This window comes from Pongo pygmaeus, chromosome 16 (genome assembly GCF_028885625.2).
Source record: "Pongo pygmaeus isolate AG05252 chromosome 16, NHGRI_mPonPyg2-v2.0_pri, whole genome shotgun sequence".
NCBI lineage: Eukaryota > Metazoa > Chordata > Mammalia > Primates > Hominidae > Pongo > Pongo pygmaeus.
Genome location: NC_072389.2, coordinates 67,974,823 through 67,995,388, shown reverse-complemented (window position 1 = coordinate 67,995,388; position 20,566 = coordinate 67,974,823). Strand labels below are relative to the sequence as shown.

The 20,566-nt window shown below is 40.1% G+C and overlaps 1 protein-coding gene across 7 annotated transcripts in view; it reads right to left on the bottom strand.

Moving 5' to 3' along the window:
• TLN2 (talin 2) overlaps positions 1-20,566 on the bottom strand; it is a 449,658-nt gene that overhangs the window by 239,051 nt on the left and 190,041 nt on the right. For all 7 annotated transcript variants that reach the window (XM_054451016.2, XM_054451019.2, XM_063652682.1 and 4 more), the window contains one exon: positions 13,767-13,827. The gene's annotated coding sequence lies outside the window, so the exon portion shown is untranslated. The remainder of the gene's footprint in view (positions 1-13,766; positions 13,828-20,566) is intronic.

Here is a 20,566-nt window from a genome sequence, read left to right as displayed (position 1 = left end):
ATGAGGTTAAAAAAGAATAATGATTTTAAGAGTATCAAGGCTATTCTCCACAAAACTATTTGTAATTGTAAAAGATGGAAACTACCCAAATGTCCATCAATTCAGCACAGGTTGAATAAGGGAGAACAAATCCTCATAATGGAGGAAGAGGCAGATGCACAAAGGAGTGAGGACTCTCTCTCTATACCACTACAGAAGAAGAATTAGGGGAAATTAAATGAAAAAAGCAGAGCAGAGAAACGTGCAGAGAGTATGCCTTGCTTAACTAAGAAGGGAAGGAGATACAAACACAAAAGTATGCACACATTTGCTTATACACATTTAAAAAAAAAAAACACTACAAGGATAAACCGTAATTTTTTCCATTGTTACCTATGGGGTGGGAGAAAACAGGATGGAGAGAGAACTGAGGTAAAACCAAACACCTTGGCTGGGCACGGTGGCTCACGCCTGTAATCCCAGCACTTTGAGAGGCCAAGGCGGGCGGATCATGAAGTCAGGAGATCGAGACCACCCTGGCTAACACGGTGAAACCCCATCTCTACTAAAAATGCAAAAAATTAGCTGGGCGTGGTGGCGGGCACCTGTAGTCCCAGCTACCCGGGAGGCTGAGGCAGGAGAATGGCGTGAACCTGGGAGGTGGAGTTTGCAGTGAGCCAAGATGGTGCCACTGCACTCCAGCCTGGGCAACAGAGCTAGACTCAGTCTCAAAAAATAAATAAATAAAAATTAAAATTAAAAAACAAAAAAGCAAACACCTCTAGCTATAGACTGAATGTTTCCCCAAAATTCATATGCTGAAACCTTATCCCCAATACTGCGATATTTGGAGGTGGGGCCTTTGGGAGGTGATTAGGTCATAAAGGTTCAGCTCTCGTGGAATTAGTGCCCTTGTAAAAGAGGCCCCAGAGTTGCCCTTCCCTTTCTGCCATGTAAGGATACAACAAGGCGGCTGCATCTGTAAACCAGCAAGTGCACCCTCACCAGACACTTAATCGGCCTGTGCCCTGATCCTGGAATTCCCAGCCTCCAGAGCTATGAGAAATAAAATTTCTGTTGTTTATAGGCCACTCCGTTTATAGCAGCCCAAATGGACTAAGAGACTACAGAGTAAGATTTCATAGATGAGACTCTGGAACCCTGACAATACTGTACATAATTATTTAAAATTGAAATTGAAAAAAGGAACCTCTAAAAACATAAAATAAAAACCAATGAACCTAACTATGTATCCAGTTGGTGGCGCAATCACAGAGAGAAGGCCTATTCAAAATATCTTTCAAATATACTGTTGTGTATGCAGCATGAGATAATGCAGATGAAAAAATATGACGGTATCATTGAGAACTGGATTTTTGGCACGGATGAAAGAACAGAGTATATAATTGATGAAACTAAGTAAAAATCCTGCCCATCTGAATTTCACATGGAAGTATCAGTATGAACTAATAATCCACACACACATCCTAGTTCTGTCCACTGTAAGTATCCAGAAACAATGATAAATACAGTAGCAAGAAACATGCCTTGTTTCTATATTGTGCCTTCTAAATACTCAAGGAAACCAGGGCTCCTTGATCAACTGGCAGATCTCAGTCTGAGGCAGGAAATGGGTAAGACAATTCTCTAACATTTGATCTCACAAGAAAGTACACAAAAATACAAAAAATTCGTGAGTCATGTCTAAAGGACTCGGGAGCCAATTTAGATTCCACTGGCCAAATATGGGACAATCTGAGCATCAATAAGTATATTAAATTGAAACACATGAATTAAATTACACTAAAAAAAGAAATAAAATCTCAGTGATCTCTTTTGGATGCTGCCGCCTTGAAAATAAAAGAACATATTTATCCTGACTTTCCAAGATAAATTTCAGTGTGAACAAATAAATGAGGAGCGTACAAAGTTATAAAGTTCCTCTTTATGTAAGTATTCAGTATATAAACAAGGTAGGAATGACAGAATTAGAATACCACTATTTTGCAATCACTAATGAATTAAGAGATATAGACAATGATCATCAACTGCTAATAATGTATCAAAGAGTCTACAGTTACTATGTGCTTCTCAATTAAAATACGTAGCCTGCCTACGTGTATTCTTGCCAAAGAACAAACTAACAAAATAAAAAACATACCCCAAGAGATCTGAGTCTGACCAAACCTTGAGATTCAACTAACAAATCATAGAAAATACAAGGAAGAGAGGAACATGTTAAATAGCACAATGGGAAAGCAACCACCAAAATCTGGACTGTAGAACAAAACTACAGTGGGGTTTCTCAACCTTGGCACAACTGACATTTTGGGTCAGATATTTTTTGTTGTGGGGGTATCCCATGGGTCGTACCATGTTTAACAGCATCTGTGGCCTCTACCCACTCAATGTCAGTAGCATCCCCCGGTTGTGACAATGAAAATTGTCTCCAGATATTGCTGAACATCAAGATTGGAAAGGAGAATTATCCCTGTTTGAGAATCTCTGCTCTAAAAAATAAACAACCCAGTTTCATCAACAAATCACAAGGGTCAGAGAAGGTATGGAGAGATAGAGAAGAAGCCCATAGACAAAAAGATTAGAGACGTATTAACTAACTGCAATGAATAAGTCTCATTTGGATCCTGATTTAAAGAAACATAAAAAATAAGACAATTGAGAAAATTTGAACATTAGCTTGATATTGGATAATATTCAGAAAACATTAATAACTTTTACATTTTTGGCACAATAAGATAATGCAGATAATTTTTAAGTTCTATCTATTTGACACATATACTGAAATAGTGACAGGAAATAATAAAGAGGTGCTTCAAAACAATGGCTGGGAAGAGGGAAGGGGTGAGAAAAAAGACTGACTTAGAATTAATCATCTTTGGACTTGGGTAATACGTGCACAGTTCTCTATAAAATTCTCTTCACTTTTGAATATGTTTGAAAGTTTCCTTTTTTAAAACTATGAATAAACAAATCTGGCAGGCGGTTCCATTCCCATTCCTCTCAGTGAGCATGTGAGCCCACATGATCGTGGGAGGGAATATAGGAATTTATAGTGCCCTGGGCTTGTCGGTGCCTCTTGGGATCCTGTCTTGATGCTGAGAATGAGTCCATTGTTGAAAACATGGTCCTTAAACACAGGGGCCAACTACTTAGCAGCAGGCTGCTCCAACACTGCAGGAAAAGTCCACTTGCTGGACTCACTGGGAGACAGAATACTGGCCTCTAATGTGGCACCTTCCTAAGGGGTATTCACGAGCAATTTTGTCTATAAGGAATTTTTGCCTGATGAGCTGAATTTAGTTCATCCCAAGTAAAGTTTCACTGCACCGCACCAAAATTTTACTCATCCTGGAAAGAGCCCAAGTCGCTGCACAACCTCTGTGAGCTCTCCCATCAGTCCTGAACAGCCCTCCTCAAGACTTCATTCTAGGTGAGAGAAAACTAAACTTCTGTCCTGTATAACCTACTGTTGTTTTCAGTCTTTTCAACTACCAGCAGCAAAAACTCACATTAACTCAGCGGGAAATCCCACCTCCTCTTGGAAAGCTGCTCTACCCGCTCTAGCAATATCCCCTCCTTCCTCTCAACTTTCTTTCTGCTCATTTGTCATCTACCACAGACCCCTCGGCACTGCAGTGTTTTTGGAAACATGTAAACACAACAGAACAATGCCCAAGTCATTGTATCCTCCACGGTCAATTTGTATTTCCTTCCTAGTTTAGGGTATTGAATCCACCTCCTCTGAATCCAAACTTCTGAGAAGAGTGGCCAACAGGGACAGCAAGTGCTCACTCCCAAGTTCACACAGCTCACCCTCTGTGCCGGCAACAACCTCTCCAAAGGGAAGGCAAACGAACCAAGCATCCGGACCACCTGGGTGACCAGAGCCAAAAGTTCTCCCGCAGGAGAGACTGAGTCACTCCTCATCCCTTAGAGATAAATAAACTGAAGAATATAGAACATATCTGGGAAATATTTAGGATCAGGTAAAAAGGCTTTGTAAACTTCACTGATGTTTCCCTCTCTTGATGAACGGTTGGGGTCTGCCTCAGATTTAAATTTTCCAAATAGATTTGTGCCACTAAATCATTTGTATCCAGGTTTCACTGGATTTGTAAAGCTGTGAAGATTACTGATCTTTGTATAATAGAGTAAAAGCTGTCACATACAGATTAGAAGTCTATTTGCTCAGCATTCTATCCCATCCTTACAACCAATCAACATAAAAAATTTCAAGTCAGAGTGAGATCACTGTAAGTTAATGGTAGGGTAACCTTGGACTGCTTATCACTATCAAGTTTAAATGTGGGACATCACCCTTGGTCATCACTGCAACCGGTTAAATATTGACTCCCCTCTATCCCTTAAGACTTGACCTCACTAAAGCCAAATGTCTCCTCCTTAAGTAACTGAGGCCCAGCTCTAAAGATGTTTCCTTTTATTCAATACCTGTTTGGGGGCATAAACATCATTGGCCAAGATGTTTGGAAAAGAAGCATATTTGCACGGAGACAGCACGTGTTAATGCCACCACCTCGGCCTGACACAGAGGTGACAAGGAGGAACTCCACCCACAGCCACCCAATCCTCAATGTGCTATTCCAGGGGAAAACAGAGAAGAATTCTTTGGTAACAGGTCTGTGGAAAGACTCCTGGTTCCATGGTCAAGGCTTCATCTAGTTCTGTCTAGTGAGGAGGAATGGGAGGGACACCAACACTGCGCACAGGTCCCACCGCCCAGGGCACCTGCCATCCATCCGGTCACTACCATAGGAGGTAACTCACAAATACCAGGATACTAAAAGATTTATTCAGACCACCATTCTGAATTTACTTTGAACACTTCTATTTTCTCTCCATTCCTGAGAGAAAATTCCATTTCTGTCAGGAATGGAGAGAAAACTTGATTATCTTTCTAAACTTTCTTCCAAAATAACTACAAAAATATACGAGGCACTAAAAAATCCAATGTACTTGACTTACACACACACACTTCAGGCTCTGAGAAAATACAATAATGGTCATTGATAAAACACCTTTTCCCATTTACCAGCGGGGTTGGGTAAGAGGTCCAAGTTCTCGCATCAAATTCACCAAGGGAACATCAAGCAGAGAAGGATGTTCCCCCGTCCACGCACAGCAGAATTCTTTAGAATGAGCTCCTGGCCATAAGGCACACCCACGACAAAGACAAGGCTGGGAACGAGGCAGAGCTGACTCTGCTAGAGCAGCAGTGATTTTCTGGGGTAAAGACAGAGATCTGTGGAAGAATGTGTGCAAGACGTGGCAGAGACAGAGAAGTCTTTTCACACCTATAAAACACAGCCGACCACCATGCTCTCAGCCTGCCCCAGGATCCAAGAAGCACTTCCCACTTACAGGAAATGTCTCAGAAGTCACCCACCCAGGGTCTAACTTCTTTGTGTGTGAAATGTCAGTGATAACATCTGTTCTACAAGGCTTGTGTGAGAATTTCAAGAGACACCAGGCTTCAAGGATGTAGGTGCCTAAGACACCAGGTCCTCAACAAATGATGGCAAATTTTATAGATCAGGCCACTGCCCCATCCAAGACACCACAGCCTGGGCTGATTCTCCAATACAGGTTGAGCATCCCTAATCTGAAAACCTGAAATCTGAAATGTTCCAAAGTCTGAAACTTTCTGAGTGCTGCCAAGACACCACAAGTGGAAAATTCCACACCTGAACTCATGTGACATGTCACAGTCAACATACAGTCAAAACTTTATTTCACACACAAAATTACTTTAAATGACATATAAAATTACCTTCGGGCTATGTGTATCAGGTATATGTAAAACATAAATAAACTTCATGTATAGACTTGGGTCCCATCCCAAAGACATCTCATTATGTATATGTAAATATTCCAAAATCTGAAAAAAAAAAAAATGAAATCTGAAGCACTTCTGGACCCAAGCAGTCTGGATGAGGAATGCTCAAGCTGTAGTAATCACGAGCTTTCCTTGGCCACTGGCATTTGCTGAGCCCTGTGCAGCGTGCCTAGAGATCAACCTGTCCTGACCAAGGAGGGCGGGCTGTGAGAGCAAGACCTCCAGAAACATAGCGGGCTCCTGAGAGAGACGATGGGGTGACTGAGAACCTAGAAGAACTGGAGGCTAGCTTCAAGACAGCTGCTGCAGTATAAAAGCGGAATCCATTTAAACATACTCCACTGAGGGGCAAAAGGGTGAGGACTTCAGGCTCTGAGGATTAGAATCCCACTCTACAACTAGGTTCCGATGGGAACAGCATCTACTTAATCATAATAGAGGAAATACCACTTATTGGTTTTTAACATTCAGAATCTAGAGATAAAATCATGGAAACCTTTACTGAGTGAGATTGAAGAACAGAATATAGGTATTACAAACCCTGAGAACATAAAATTAAAGGTACAGCTGCCTGAAATTGAAGGGTTGGACTGGGAGCATGTTGGTGGGAGACAAGAAATAGTGTGTCTAGGAGACAGAAAAAGAAAAAGGCTGGCTGCCTGTGTCATCTGAGGGTGCAGAGGGGAACAGCAGGACTGAAAGCAAGAATCAGCTTTAGGGAGGCAGGGAGATGGGGATGGTTAGAGAGAACTAACAGCATGATCTGCCATCCCAACAAGCCACCATGAAACAACCTTTAAGACTGACAAAGTGAGGAGCTGAGTTGCAAGCACCATGTTTATACATGTGGAAACTACCGTAAAAGAAGGAAAAACGATCTACAGGAAAAAAAGTAGTTGCTCTAAGAAGTAGAAATAAGTGAAGGAAGGCAAGATGCTGTTGCTTTTCACTCTAAGCTTTTCTGTAATGTTTCCTACTTTTAGCCATTTGCATGCAATACTTTGACTTAAAATTCATAATTATTATTATTTTTTTTTTTTGAGACAGCGTCTTGCTCTGTTGCCCAGGCTGCTGGAGTGCAGTGGCACGATCTCAGCTCACTGCAACCTCTACCTCCCAAGTTCAAGCCATTCACGTGCCTCGGCCTCCAGAGTAGCTGGAACTGCAGGCACGCACCATCACGCCTGGCTAGTTTTGGTATTTTTAGTAGAGACGGGGTTTTGCCATGTTGGCCAGGCTGGTCTCGAACTCCTGACCTCAGGTGATCCACCCACCTTGGCCTCCCAAACTGCTGAGATTACAGTCATGAGCCACTGCACCCGGCTTTATAATGACTAAATCAAGCTAGTTAACATATGTATTACCTCACGTATTTTTTTTATGATGAGAACGCTTAAAATCTACTCTGAGCAATTTTCAAGAATACTTTTTTTTTTTTTTTGAGACGGAGTCTCGCTCTGTCGCCCAGGCTGGAGTGCAGCGGCATGATCTCGGCTCACTGCAAGCTCTGCCTCCTGGGGTCACGCCATTCTCCTGCCTCAGCCTCCCGAGTAGCTGGGACTACAGGCACCCACCACCGCGCCCGGCTAATTTTTTTGTATTTTTTAGTAGAGACGGGGTTTCACCGTGGTCTCGATCTCCTGACGTTGTGATCTACCTGCCTCGGCCTCCCAAAGTGCTGAGATTACAGGCGTGAGCCAACACGCCTGGCCAAGAATACATTATTAACTGGAGTCACCATGCTGTGCAACAGAGCTCTTGAACTTATTCTTTTTATCCTTTGAACAACATCTCCCCAGCACCGGTAACCACTTCTCTCTACTTTTCTGAGTTCAACTTTTTTAGATTCCACATGTAACTAAGAACATGGGTATTTGTCTTTCTATGCCTACCTTATTTCACTTAATGTAATGCTCTCCAGGTTCATCCATGTTGCTACAAATGACAATTTCCTTGAAGGCTGAATAGTATTTCACTGTGTATGTATACCATATTTTCCTTATCTATTCATCCAATGATGGACACTTACGTTGATTCCATATCCCAGCTACTGTGAACACTGCTGCAATGAACATGGGAGTGTAGACATCTCTTCAACATGTTGGATTAAGGGCATATAGAAGTTCTATTTTTAATTTTTTGAGGAGTCTCTGTTTTCCATTATGACCATATTAACTTACATTCTTTCCAGTGATGTACAAGCATTCCCTTTTCTCCACATCCTCGCCAACACTTGTTATCTTTCATCCTTTTTTTTTTATTTTTTTTTTGAGATGGAGTCTACACCCAGGCTGGAGTGCAATGGCGCTATCTCAGCTCACTGCAACCTCTACCTCCTAAGTTCAAGCAATTCTCCTGCTTCAGCCTCCCAAGTAGCTGGGATTACAGGCACCCACCACCACGCCTGGCTAATTTTTGTATTTTCAGTAGAGACGGGGTTTCACCACGTGGCGAAGCTGGTCTCAAACTCCTGACCTCAAGTGATCCCCCCCCTCAGCCTCCCAAAGTGCTGGGATACAGGCGTGAGCCACCGCACCCAGCCCATCTTTCATTGTTTTGATGATAGCCATCCTAACAAGTGTGAGGTACTATCTCATTGTGGTTTTAATTTTCACTTCCCTGATGATTAGTAATGTTGAGTATTTTTTCATATACTTGTTGGCCATTTGTGTATCTTCTTTTGAGAAATGTCTATTCAGATTCTTCGCTCATTTTTAATAGGGTTATTTGTTTTCTTACTATTGTTTGAGTTCTTCATATATTTTGCATAGTAACCCCTTATCAGATGCATGATTTACAAACACTTTCTCCCATTCTGCAGGCTGTCTCCTCACTCTTGTTTCCTAACCTTTGCAGAAGCTTTAGTTTGATGTAATCCCATTTGTCTATTTCTGTTTTCATTGCCTGCACTTTTGTGTTTATATCCAAAAACATCCTTGCCCAGACCAATGTCACAGAGCTTTTCCCTTATGTTTTCTTTTAACAGTTTTACTGTTTCAGGTCTTACATAGATGTCTTTCACCCATTTTGAGATGATTTTTGTATATGATGTGAGATATGGTCTAATTTCATTTTTCTGCACGTGGATATCCAGTTGTCCCAACACTATTTATTGAAGAGACTGCCCTTTCCCCATTGTGGGTTCTTGGCACCTTTGTCAAAAATCAATTGAGGTGGGCAAGATGGGCATGGTGGCTACGTCTGTAATCCCAGCACTTTGAGAGGCTGAGGTGGGAGGATCACTTGAGCCTAGGAGTTTGAAACCAGCCTAGGCAACATAGGGAGACCCTCTCTTTCCACAAAAATTAAAAATTAGCTGGGCATGGTGGCACACGCCTGTAGTACTAGCTACTCAGGAGGCTACAGTGAAAGGATCACTTGTGCCTAGGAGGTCAAGGCTGCAGTGAGTCATGACTCACCACAGCACTCCAGCCTGGGTATCAGAGAGAGATCCTGTCTCCAAAACAAACAAATAACAATAAAAATCAATTGACCATAACTGTGTGGATTTATTTCTGGGCTCTCTATCCTGTTCCACTGGTCTGTGTGTCTGTTTTTATACCAGTACCCATGCTGTTTCAATCACTATCACTTTGCAGCATATTTTGAGGTAAGGTAGTGTAATGCTTCCACAGTTTGGTTCTTTTTGCTCTACATTGCTTTGGCTATTCAGGGTCTTTTGTGGTTTCATACAGATGTTTCTTATTTTTAGCCATTTGCATACAATATTTTGACTTAAATTTTTTAAATAAAAGATCCTCCATAAGATTATTGTTTAGATCACAGCAGCAGGATTTTCCTCAACGTTTATCAGGCTTTATAGTAGTGTGTTGACAGCACTGCAGCTGGCCTTACATGTGTTTATTTTAATCTTGGTAAAGTCATGTTTACACTCTATAAGTAGTACACTAGTTATTTTATGGATTTGGAAAGCTGTCCAATTCTGATTTGTTGTAAACAGAATAGAATGGCTTTAATGGCCATTTTAGATCTTCACAGTATGGAATTTCGCAGCTAAAAAAGAAAAGTGATTGTTTTTAAAGGTTCAAGTTCTACAGAAAAATACTCAATTGCAGATAAATGTATTCTAGAATCATCGAGTCCATGAAATCCAATCAATTCTTACACAGAAAAGTCTCAAATCTTGAGTTCTCCAGGAGGGCTTCTTAATGTGGAAAGAAATTAACTGATGAACATAATTAGCCAAAAAATGCAAGGAAACAGCATACCCTATTATACCATGGATTAGTAAGTTTAATTATGAAAAATAGCCTGGAAATTGTTATTGTTGTTCTGAAACATTTACTAAGCACAAACAGCAGAGTGAGGAGCGCAGCCGAGGTCCAGGAATCTTGACTGACAGTGCTAAGGAGGACTCTCAGTCACTCAGGGAGCCTGCAGGTGGGAGAGCAAATGATGCCTGCAGTCATCAAGAAGCATAATCCAAAGAATCAGCTAATGGAGGGTGGCAGGAAGACAAAAGTGCATAACAGGTTACATTTTTAATGAAGTAAAGGAAGCATGGAACAACTTCTCTTCACTGACGTCATAGCCCTTAAATGACTGGTACAGAATGACAAAGAACTGCAAAGATCCTCCTTTGAACTTCACAGATTCAACAATTCTCCCTAAACAGCAGTGGGAACTAAAAATTCCCTGAGAGCCAAAAACAATATTTTTCATTAAAAATAGATTTTAAAATATTTTTCTTACAAGCCTTCAGGGAACACAGAGATAAGGTCAGAATATTGCATTTAATCTCAAATCCAGAATATATCACAAGTCATTACGTAAAATGCTAAACAAATCATTTATCATTCCCCTACCCCATCTATCAATCTCTCTTTTCTCACATGCATACACATCCATGAACACATGTAACTCTTTAAAGCATCACATTTATTCCTGCAAAGCGTGGCCGTCTCAAATTCTCAATTGCTCATCCCTACAAGATCTCATCCAGAATGTCTTAGCCCTATGAAAGACTCAAGAACATGATTGATTGGTTACATTGTTCATTCATTAACTTTTATTCAGACTTGGACTGGTCCACATCACTTAAAGCAATTCTCCTTCCTCTGGTTTATGTCAAAATAAAAGCTCCTGCTAGCATTTATTCAGACTTTATATACTTTCAGACATGTTAGGACTTCGGGTAATCTCTCATATTACTATACATTTAAAACAAATGTTTCTGTTGTTGTTCAATACAGCTTTTTCCTAAAAAGGGAAGAGAATAAATATTCCCGGGTAGAGGAAACCCATGTGAAGCATACCAATTAGGCAGTAAACCAAGAGTTGACACAACAGAAAACAACTAGGTAAGTCTGTCAAATTTCATTTAGGTTTCCCAGAAAATCAGAATGTTAAGACAAATGAAAGCCAGAAATCACTAAGGGAGAATTCCAAAGGACTGAACCACCACATTCCAATCAACGCAGAGTACACGTAACTTCTCTCAGAAGCAGCTAGGATTGTGCAGGCTTCTTGGAACAGGTATTGCTGCTCTTCCCCACATCATTTTACTGTGCTAAATAATTCAGTCCTTTATTCCCTCTGTCTTCCTCTCACCCTCCTCCTTATACACATCCCCATACCCCAAGGAGAAGTAAACAGAAAGCACAGTTTTCCATTTCCCACAGATGACGGCTTAAGAATCCACCCGGAACACCCCTTTCAGATCTGAAGTCTTGGTAAATGCATAGATCTGATGTGTTTCCTGGCCACTGTGCCCCAGGTCTTTTAGCCAGATCAGACGACTCAGCACTCTCTGGGAGTCCTCAAAGGACAATATCTACCCCTGGATTCTCAGACGGTCCTCTGGTCAGGCAAGCTTTTCTCCATCCTGAGCACACCTGATCCCACTGCCATCAGCTCGGAACTCTGAGCTGTGCCCTCGACCTCCACACCCAGCCTGGAGCTCCTCACGCCCAAGGTATGCAGTGGTCTCCTCGGAGTCCGGTATTCTACCCGCCTCACCCCTGGCTCTCAGCATCCCCACATGCCAGTCAGATACTTATCTGTCAGATCACACCTGGCCAGAGGCTGCCCCACAATGGTGGGAAGGAAGGAGTCTGTACACTTCCATCAGGTACTTAAAACTGTCAAGTTTTGTCCTTACCTTGACCATGGTGTGACTCAAAGCTAAACCGGATATTTGCACAAATGGGCCATTTTTACTCAAGGTTCCCAATAGAATCCCTTCTGTTTGGCCCTCTGACCTCTCTAGTTTGACCATGCCAGCTGTCTCAGCATTTTCTGGAAACAGGCAATGTACAGGTAAAGTACCTTTCTTTCCTGCTTCACAGGAATGATACAGTCTTAGAGGCAGAACAGCCCTCAGCAGTCATGTGCCCCAGTATTTCCCAAACACCAGTTCTCAGACCAATTTTGGTTAGTCTATGGCTGCTAGTCACTGGACTACAGAAAAATGAGGAAGACATAGGAAATAAACAGCATTTTCATAATGCTAAATACGTACAATCTAAGGAGAAGTTTAGGAATAATCCTATTCTTTTAGTATTATTTTCTCTTTGGCAAAATTATATTAGTAGATGGTAGTTATTTTGTGAAAATAAATCTTTGATTATTAAAAATTCCACACACAAAATACAAAGAACAGTATGTAAATATATAGTGAACCCTCATTCACCTATCCAGCTTTAATCATCAACTTTCTTTATATATAGCCAAAAAAAAATAGAAATAGGTCCTGACATTTTTTTTCCTATTCCACAAAATTTTAAAGTAGAGGCATGACCAGGTTAGACCAATCTACATAATTTACAAATGAAGAGAAGGAAACAAAGATTAACTAACCTGTCCCAAGTTCTGCAGCTGGTCAGGAACAGAAATGATACATCCTGGTGTGCCATGATACAGCTACCGAGTAAGAGCATCACCTAAGACCGGCAGAAGAACCCTGTGTCTCTGCCCAGGATACTTCATATACACTACTTGGGATCACACAACCCCCCCAAGGACAACCAAAAATGAAAAACAATAATCTACAACCAAAGTTTACTTTATCTCATGCTAGAACAATTGCTTCCCAACCATGGAGGGCTCCAGAAACCACCAACCAGTTTCAGTTCAAAGACTACTAGAGATATCAATGACAGACTAGATAAAGAAAATGTGGTACATATACACCGTGGGATACGATGTAGCCATAAAAAATAACAAGATCATGTCCTTTGCAGGAAGATGGATGGGGCTGGAGGCCATTAGTCTCAGCAAACTAATACAGGAACAGAAAACCAAATACCACATATTCTCACTTACAAATGTGAGCTAAATGATAAGAACACACGGAAACAATGGGGAAGAGAGGAGAACAACACACACTGGGGCCTACTGGGGCGTGGAGGTTGGGAAGAAGGAGAGGATCAGGAAAAATAACTAATGGATACTAGACTTAATACCTGGGTGATGAAATAATCTGTACAATGAACTCCCATGACACAAGTTTACCTACGAAACAAACCTGGCCAGGAACCCTGAACTTAAAATAAAAGTTAAAAAAAAAAGACCACTAGAAGTTTCTACATTAATTCCTTACCCAGCACTTACCCCCTCATATCACACTAAGAAAAGATTTATGAAGCAAACCAGTGTGAATGAATGAGAATTCACACTATAAGGTCCAATATGATTAAAAAAAAAAAAAAAAACCCAGCTACTCAGCTCCTCCTCTGGGCCCCCACCATCACCTCACCAAGCTACCAGGAGGAAAAAGCAGACAGGAATGGGAATATTAGGACCGGGCACTGTTCACACCTGCCTTGCAAAACCACAGTGAAGATGAAATGAGACAGCATAACAGACAGCAGTTTTAACACTTTATAAAACTATACCAATGCACGGGGTTGGCCAATTGATAAGAATAAAGTATCTCTGCGAAAGGACTTACCTTAAATAGAGCGGATTTCCCTGAAGATATCCCGAAGCATGTGAGAAGCCTCCTGCAGCACCTAAAATCATAATAAAAATCATCAGCATCAAGTAATGTTTTTGAAAAAGAATCTCAATCTATACATTTGGTCATTTCCCCCACACTAAGCATGGAAGGAAATAACTCAGGAAACAATGAAATTTCCGCCACAACACATGGGCTGGGAATTTTCTTTACCCACAGGGAATTCAGGTCCCAAGACACTTATTTTGAAGACCAAAATTATGTTACTGCTGGCAGAGAGACAAAATGCATTTTCTTCTTCCTTGTGGTAGGAATGCTTTAATGGCTTTGAATTTAAACAAAAACCAAATACAGACATCCACCTCCCTCAATGTCGAAAACAAAAATCTCGGGCACTGCACTCTGCTTCTTTTTAAAATTAGTTTACATGAGGTGCTCTTGTCTTCTTTTTTTCCTATTTAGCTCCTCTAACACATCTGCGAAGTGGTCCCTTCTTGATTTTGCTGTTCCCATGTGGCTCCTGGTTCTCTAAGGCGCTGGGAACTTGCTCCGTGTAAACCCAATTTGAAGCAGAAAAGCACTATAATCAATTGTAGAAATCAACAAAATGGCCTAGCCACGGTTAAGGAACAGGCGCCTGTGTGAGAACACGCACACGTTATCTACGAAACAGAATAAACAACCAGATACAGAACGAAGGATTCATATGAAACAGTCCCCAGTACGTGCAATCAAATCTGGGTGGGTATGACAGACTAGTTAACAAATGGTGGTGTTTAGCATTTAGGAGAAGAAAACTCTACATCTTTCTCTCTCCCTACTTATGGAAGAATAAACTCAAAATAAAAGCAAATGAGTACCAGTACTCATTTACTAGTTTGTTATTTTATTTTTTGACAAAAGTATCATTGTTTTTAAAATTCTGTTCTATTTTTGCCATTCAAAAATTTTAGATTAAAAAAATTGTTACTAGCTACATGTCTCAGTCCTTTATAGCTGCATATTTTGGTGTCATTCTTAAAAAGGCCTTCATATATATATATATGTATATACACGTATATATACGTATATACATATATATATATACATGTATATATATATATATATACATGTATATATATATATGTATATACGTATATATACGTGTATATACATATATATTTTTTTTTTTTTAAGATGGAGTCTCATTCTTGTTGCCCAGGCTGGGAAATGGTGCCACCTCGGCTCACTGTAATCTCCGCCTCCCAGGTCCAAGCAATTCTCCTGCTTCAGCCTCCCGTGTAGCTAGGGAGGTGCCCATCACCACACCCAGCTAATTTTTGTATTTTTAGTAGAGACAGGGTTTTACTATGTTGGCCAGGCTGGTCTCGAACTCCTGACCTCAGGTGATCCGTCCACCTGGTTCTCCCAAAGTGCTGGGATTACACGCGTGAGCCGCTGCACCCTTATTTCTTTATAGTAACAAAAACAGACTACGATAGTCTTAAAAATAAACAAGAAAATTAATATTCTCTTCAAAATGGATAAAGCAAATTAACAAATTTTTCATAAGTCTTAAAATATAACAGCAAGAAACATACGAAAAGATAGCAACTATACTAACAATAAAAATGTGTAATTTTAGGCCGGGCGCGGTGGCTCACGCCTGTAATCCCAGCACTTTGGGAGGTGAAGGCGGGTGGATCACGAGGTCAGGATATCGAGACCATCCTGGCTAACACGGTGAAACCCTGTCTCTACTAAAAATACAAAAAATTAGCCAGACGTGGTGGTGGGCGCCTGTAGTCCCAGCTACTTTGGGGGCTGAGGCAGGAGAATAGCGTGAACCCGGGAGGCGGAGCTTGCAGTGAGCCGAGATGACGCCACTGCACTCCAGCCTGGACTGCAGAGCGAGACTCCATCTCAAAAAAAAAAAAAGTAATTTTAGAAAATGGAGACCTTATTTGTACCTATCAGATTGGTAAAGATGACAAAGACTGACAATAAATAACCAATGTTATAGGCACTTTCATGAATGGAATATAAATTGCAGATGTCATTCTACAGCCACCTGGGAGATTATGTCAGCGTATAAGATGGCATGCCCTTTGATTCAGCAATCCTACTTCTAAGAATTCACTCCAGGTAGATAATTATGGAAGCAGGGAGATGGATACACATGGCATTGTTTATAATTATGAAAGGAGGAGGATAAATGCCCCTAAAAGCCCACAGATATGAGACATGTTGAGTAAAGCACATAGACATTGAAAACAATGTTGGAGGTCTACATTTATTGATATGAAAAGACATCCATTATATACTTCTGAGTGAATAAAATAGGTAAATGACCACATGCAGTATAATTCATTTGTGCGTGTGTATTCTTGGATGTCCAGAGAGATGTCTAGAAGGATGTTTATCAAAATAGTTATGATTCAGGTTATCAAAATGTTAGATGATTTTTACTTCTTATACTGTTTGAATTTCATAAAATGGGCAATCATTATTTTTCTAAAGAATACAATGGAGCTACTTAACTTTTAAAATCTCACGTTGAAGTTAAGGAATATACGACATCAATGCCCACTCTCTATCATAATTTTTCCTCCCTGACTTTACTGACATTCGTGCACACATGTGCTCTTAGTGAACACTGAGTAGGGAGTTATCTTCCTCAAATCAGCTGCCATTCATTTCCAAGGGTCATGTCACCCCTGCCTTTGGGTCCCTAAGATACTCTATATCCTTCTTATAAATCTTCCTTTTCACTTATGCTAGCTAGAGTGAGTGTGTTACTCTGACCAACGGAATCCCGTCTATATTTTTCTTTTCCATCTATCTTCTCAATCATCCCACAGCATTTGAAAACACAATAATCCTGTAGTCATAAGAATGAAGATTTACCACACAATTTCAACTAATGTTTATGTACTACAGCTAAAGTAACTGAAGAAGCTCAACGCTGCTATGAAAATAGGCAAAAAAACTATCTCAAGAGACAGGTAGATTCATTCCTGACTAACAAGGGAATTGATGAAGAGATTTTCTGAAGAAGAATAAAAACAAAGGAGACATAATTGTACAGATGGGCCATTCCTTGTGGTTAAAATACTTTCCATTACAGTATGTGTAACCACTTCACAGATTTATTTTTATTGGGTTATATTTATATATGAAATAATTTTTTCTATGGAGATTATAAAATACAGAAATGTATCCCCATAATGGGCCCATAATGTTAACTTTAGCAAACAAATTTATTCTTCTCATTTTGCTTTATTTGTAAAAGTTTAGGAGTCCCATGTAATACATGTATCTTCATAACGGCATAATTATAAACTTGGCTAAAAAGTCATAATTCCTTGTAGATGCACAAATCTTTTTATAGGTATGTTGGATATAAAGTACACATCTAATTAACCCCCGTCATCTGCTGGCAGCTCCTTCTTCCCTACACAATTTCCCTAGAAGTTAGACAAAGGACAAGAACCACTCTCCAATTTCAGAGATGAGCAATCATCAGACTTAACTTAGATTAAGTATGTGTGACTCCAAAGTACAACACACCCCCTCCCACAACACATGGGCCACCCAATGTGAATTGCTGGCCTCTCTGTTCTGACCCCCTTTAGTGCTAAACAAGTCCACATTTGCGATGGAGATGCATCAGGATTTAAGAGACAAAACGTTGCATTTAGGGAAAGCAACAGCACAGCAGTTAAGAGAAAGGTGTCCAATGCTGGTTGGATCATTTACTAGTCATCCGGCTTGGTGTGCCTTAACCTCTCTGTACCTCAGTTTCCTCTTCTGTAATAATGCCAAGGGCAGCTGTGAGGATTAAAGGAGATAATGTATCTGATGCAATCAGCAATGCTCAATAGTCACTGAGCTCCCTTGAGCTCCAGCTTAGGGGTTGCCATGATGGAAACAGCTCATGCTAGAAACTCGTTCATTGCCTGATCATAACAAGGTCCCTAGAGAACGCTGAGACAGAACATGTCTCCAATGGAAACACACCTACCTGTTTAAAATGCCTATTATGAATATGGATAAGATACATCCAAGTTAACAGGAGCTTATTTCAAAGGGACCAGGAGCTTGCTATTTAAAGGAAACTTGCTTTAAAGTAGCCTTCTCCAGAGTAACATACGATAAATCATTTAGCAGCTCCCATGATGCGCCTTTTCTGGAGTATTCCGAGAAGCACAGAAAGATGTGAACAAAAATCAGCAAAAGCTACTACCTAAAATGCCTGTCATCAACAGCAGGACATTAAGGCAGGCCTTAACTCTGCTACTGCATCCCCAACCCCTTCCTACTTGCTTAGGGAAGCTTAAATACACCTCTCAGAGTCCATGGTTGCTCATAATAAGAACAGAAATGATCATACTCATACTTAGCTATTTTGACTGTTGGGAGGATGAAATGAGAGAGCATACGTGAAGTTTTTAGCATGGTGTCTGCAATGCAATAAGTGTTTGGTAAATGATACACCTAATATTATCATCTCAACAGCATTAAAGAAAAAAGATACACATTAAGTAATCTGATGGAGACCTGGCAGTTTTTCACCATGAGAGTTTTATAGACTGGTTTTCCTCATTTTACTTGGCGCAATCCCCATAGGAACGTGGGTGTAAGTTGAAGAGGATCTGGAGTGTGCAGGATGTATGCAGCTGAACCCTCACTATGTGCTTTAGGTCCCATGCAGCCAAGAACCCATTTGTCATCAAATTCCATTAAAAGGCAGGGAACAGTGCGACACCACACTCAGGCTTTGCCCTGACATCAACTGCATGTGTGTAAAAAGCAGAATATGGGCTCATATGGGCCCCAGCCCAAGTGTTTTGCTCTCCAAAGTTAAAAAAAAATGTTTTTATAACCTAAGACCAGGTAAAGCAGAGAAAATCCAATAGGTTTAGCTGAGGATGAACTAGCATAACTTTTGGCTTGAAGTGATCACTAATTTTTGACACATTTACTACTAATTATTCAAAATCATAAAATCCAAGAAGCAAATAAATAAACCAAAAGTTCTTTGGCAGCCGTACACAGACATGGGAAGAGGAACAATTTTGAAAACAAAATTTCCCAACTTCCACCACTTGCCAACGACTTACTTGTTTTCGCTGAAGTCTTGGGAATGCTATAATTTGAAGTGTAGCCCAATGATTAGAGTCCAGCTCTGCTAGGTCAGAAGATATCTGAGACTCCAAGGGGAGATGCCCAGTTCTCTGCTCATGGCTTCCCTGCACTGACTTTCCAGCTAGAGGCTGCGGGTTGGGCCAGGGTCAAAGGAAACTCAATGAAGAGCAAGTAGACAGCATCAACACCTAAGGACCTCAGAGATGACAATATGCTACCTTGCCTTTTTGCAGGACAAAGAGAAAAGAGCCCTGGCAGAAAAGCCCCAAAAATCCTTTTGTATTGCTCTAAAAACAGCATTCCAGCAAACTAGGAGGTAAAAAGTGTTACATGCAAAAAAGATTCTCAGTATAAAGGGGGCAAAAGCTGGTTTAAACAAAATTAAGGAGTTTCTCCAATGCAGAATATTCTGGATGCTTTCACATGCTCATGTTGATTATGAGTAAGCAGCTCTAACCTTATGTGTGCACAGATTTCCTTTATTTTTGTGGTCTACATCTTGGGACCAGTGTCCCACGCAACACTTTGGAAAATAGTGTTATAATTAGTTCTTTTATGTAAATAAGTGTTGAAAGCTCATTTTGTACCACTACATTCACAATTAAATGATTAAGCACAATTCATATAAGTAATCAGGTAATGCTGCCAACAATATCAATGCAAAGTAGTGTCAAATATACGCTTACTAGGAGGGCAAGAGAAGAGATCACATTGCACTGCTTTAATTCACACTGTCTTTATGAGCTTTTCACAAGAAAAAAAACAGAGATGCCATGAATTCTTTATTGTTCGCTAATTCACTGACCCCCCCTCTCTTAAAATTTTAAAAACAGTTATAATAAAAATCAATTAGTAATAGGTGTAACTAGAATGCAAACTCCGTGAGAACAGGAACTCTACTTAGTACAGAGCCATATCCCCAGCCCTTGAACAATTTGACTACATGAATCTAAGAATGAATAAACTAGCTGTTCTTAAACATGCTACTACTACCTCATTTTATGAACTGGCCAAAATATACATTATACACTTTTATATTTTAAATTGACTTTGAAATGCTCACTATAAAATCATTTTTTATTTCTCTTTTCTGAAAGTTTTTTCCCCCATTTTTTTCCCAGCAGTCTCCCATCTTTTGTAATCCAAAAAAAAAAAAGGGCGAGAGGAGAAAAGAGTATTTTTCTTTATGACTTCTGTGTTAGAAGAAACTTTTTGTCTCTAGACCAACTACGATATTCAGTACATTATTACAGCCAATTGTTTTCAATAGAAGTCTAATTAACTAACATTCAAACGCCTAGGAATTTCAATTAGTCAGACCAACATAGAGGGTCTCCTTTGGGGGAAGGAAAAAGAAAAGCATTCATTTTTCAGAAAAAGGCAACTCTACAAAAATAAGCTTTTAACACTGATTTCCTGAAAAAAGCAACTTCCCATGGAATATGGGTATCAAGAAATATCCTATACTATTAAATTACACTTAATATTCTGAACAGAATGTTTAAAATAACCCTGAGATGTTACAACACCTTCAAATGGACAATTACAAACTTAAATGTTTTTGCTAAACTGCATTATAACAAAATCTGGCAATGCATTTTAGAAAAATTTGAAACAATTTTTTTTTTTTTTTTTTTTTTAAGGAGGCAAAGGGAGGAAAGAGCAGG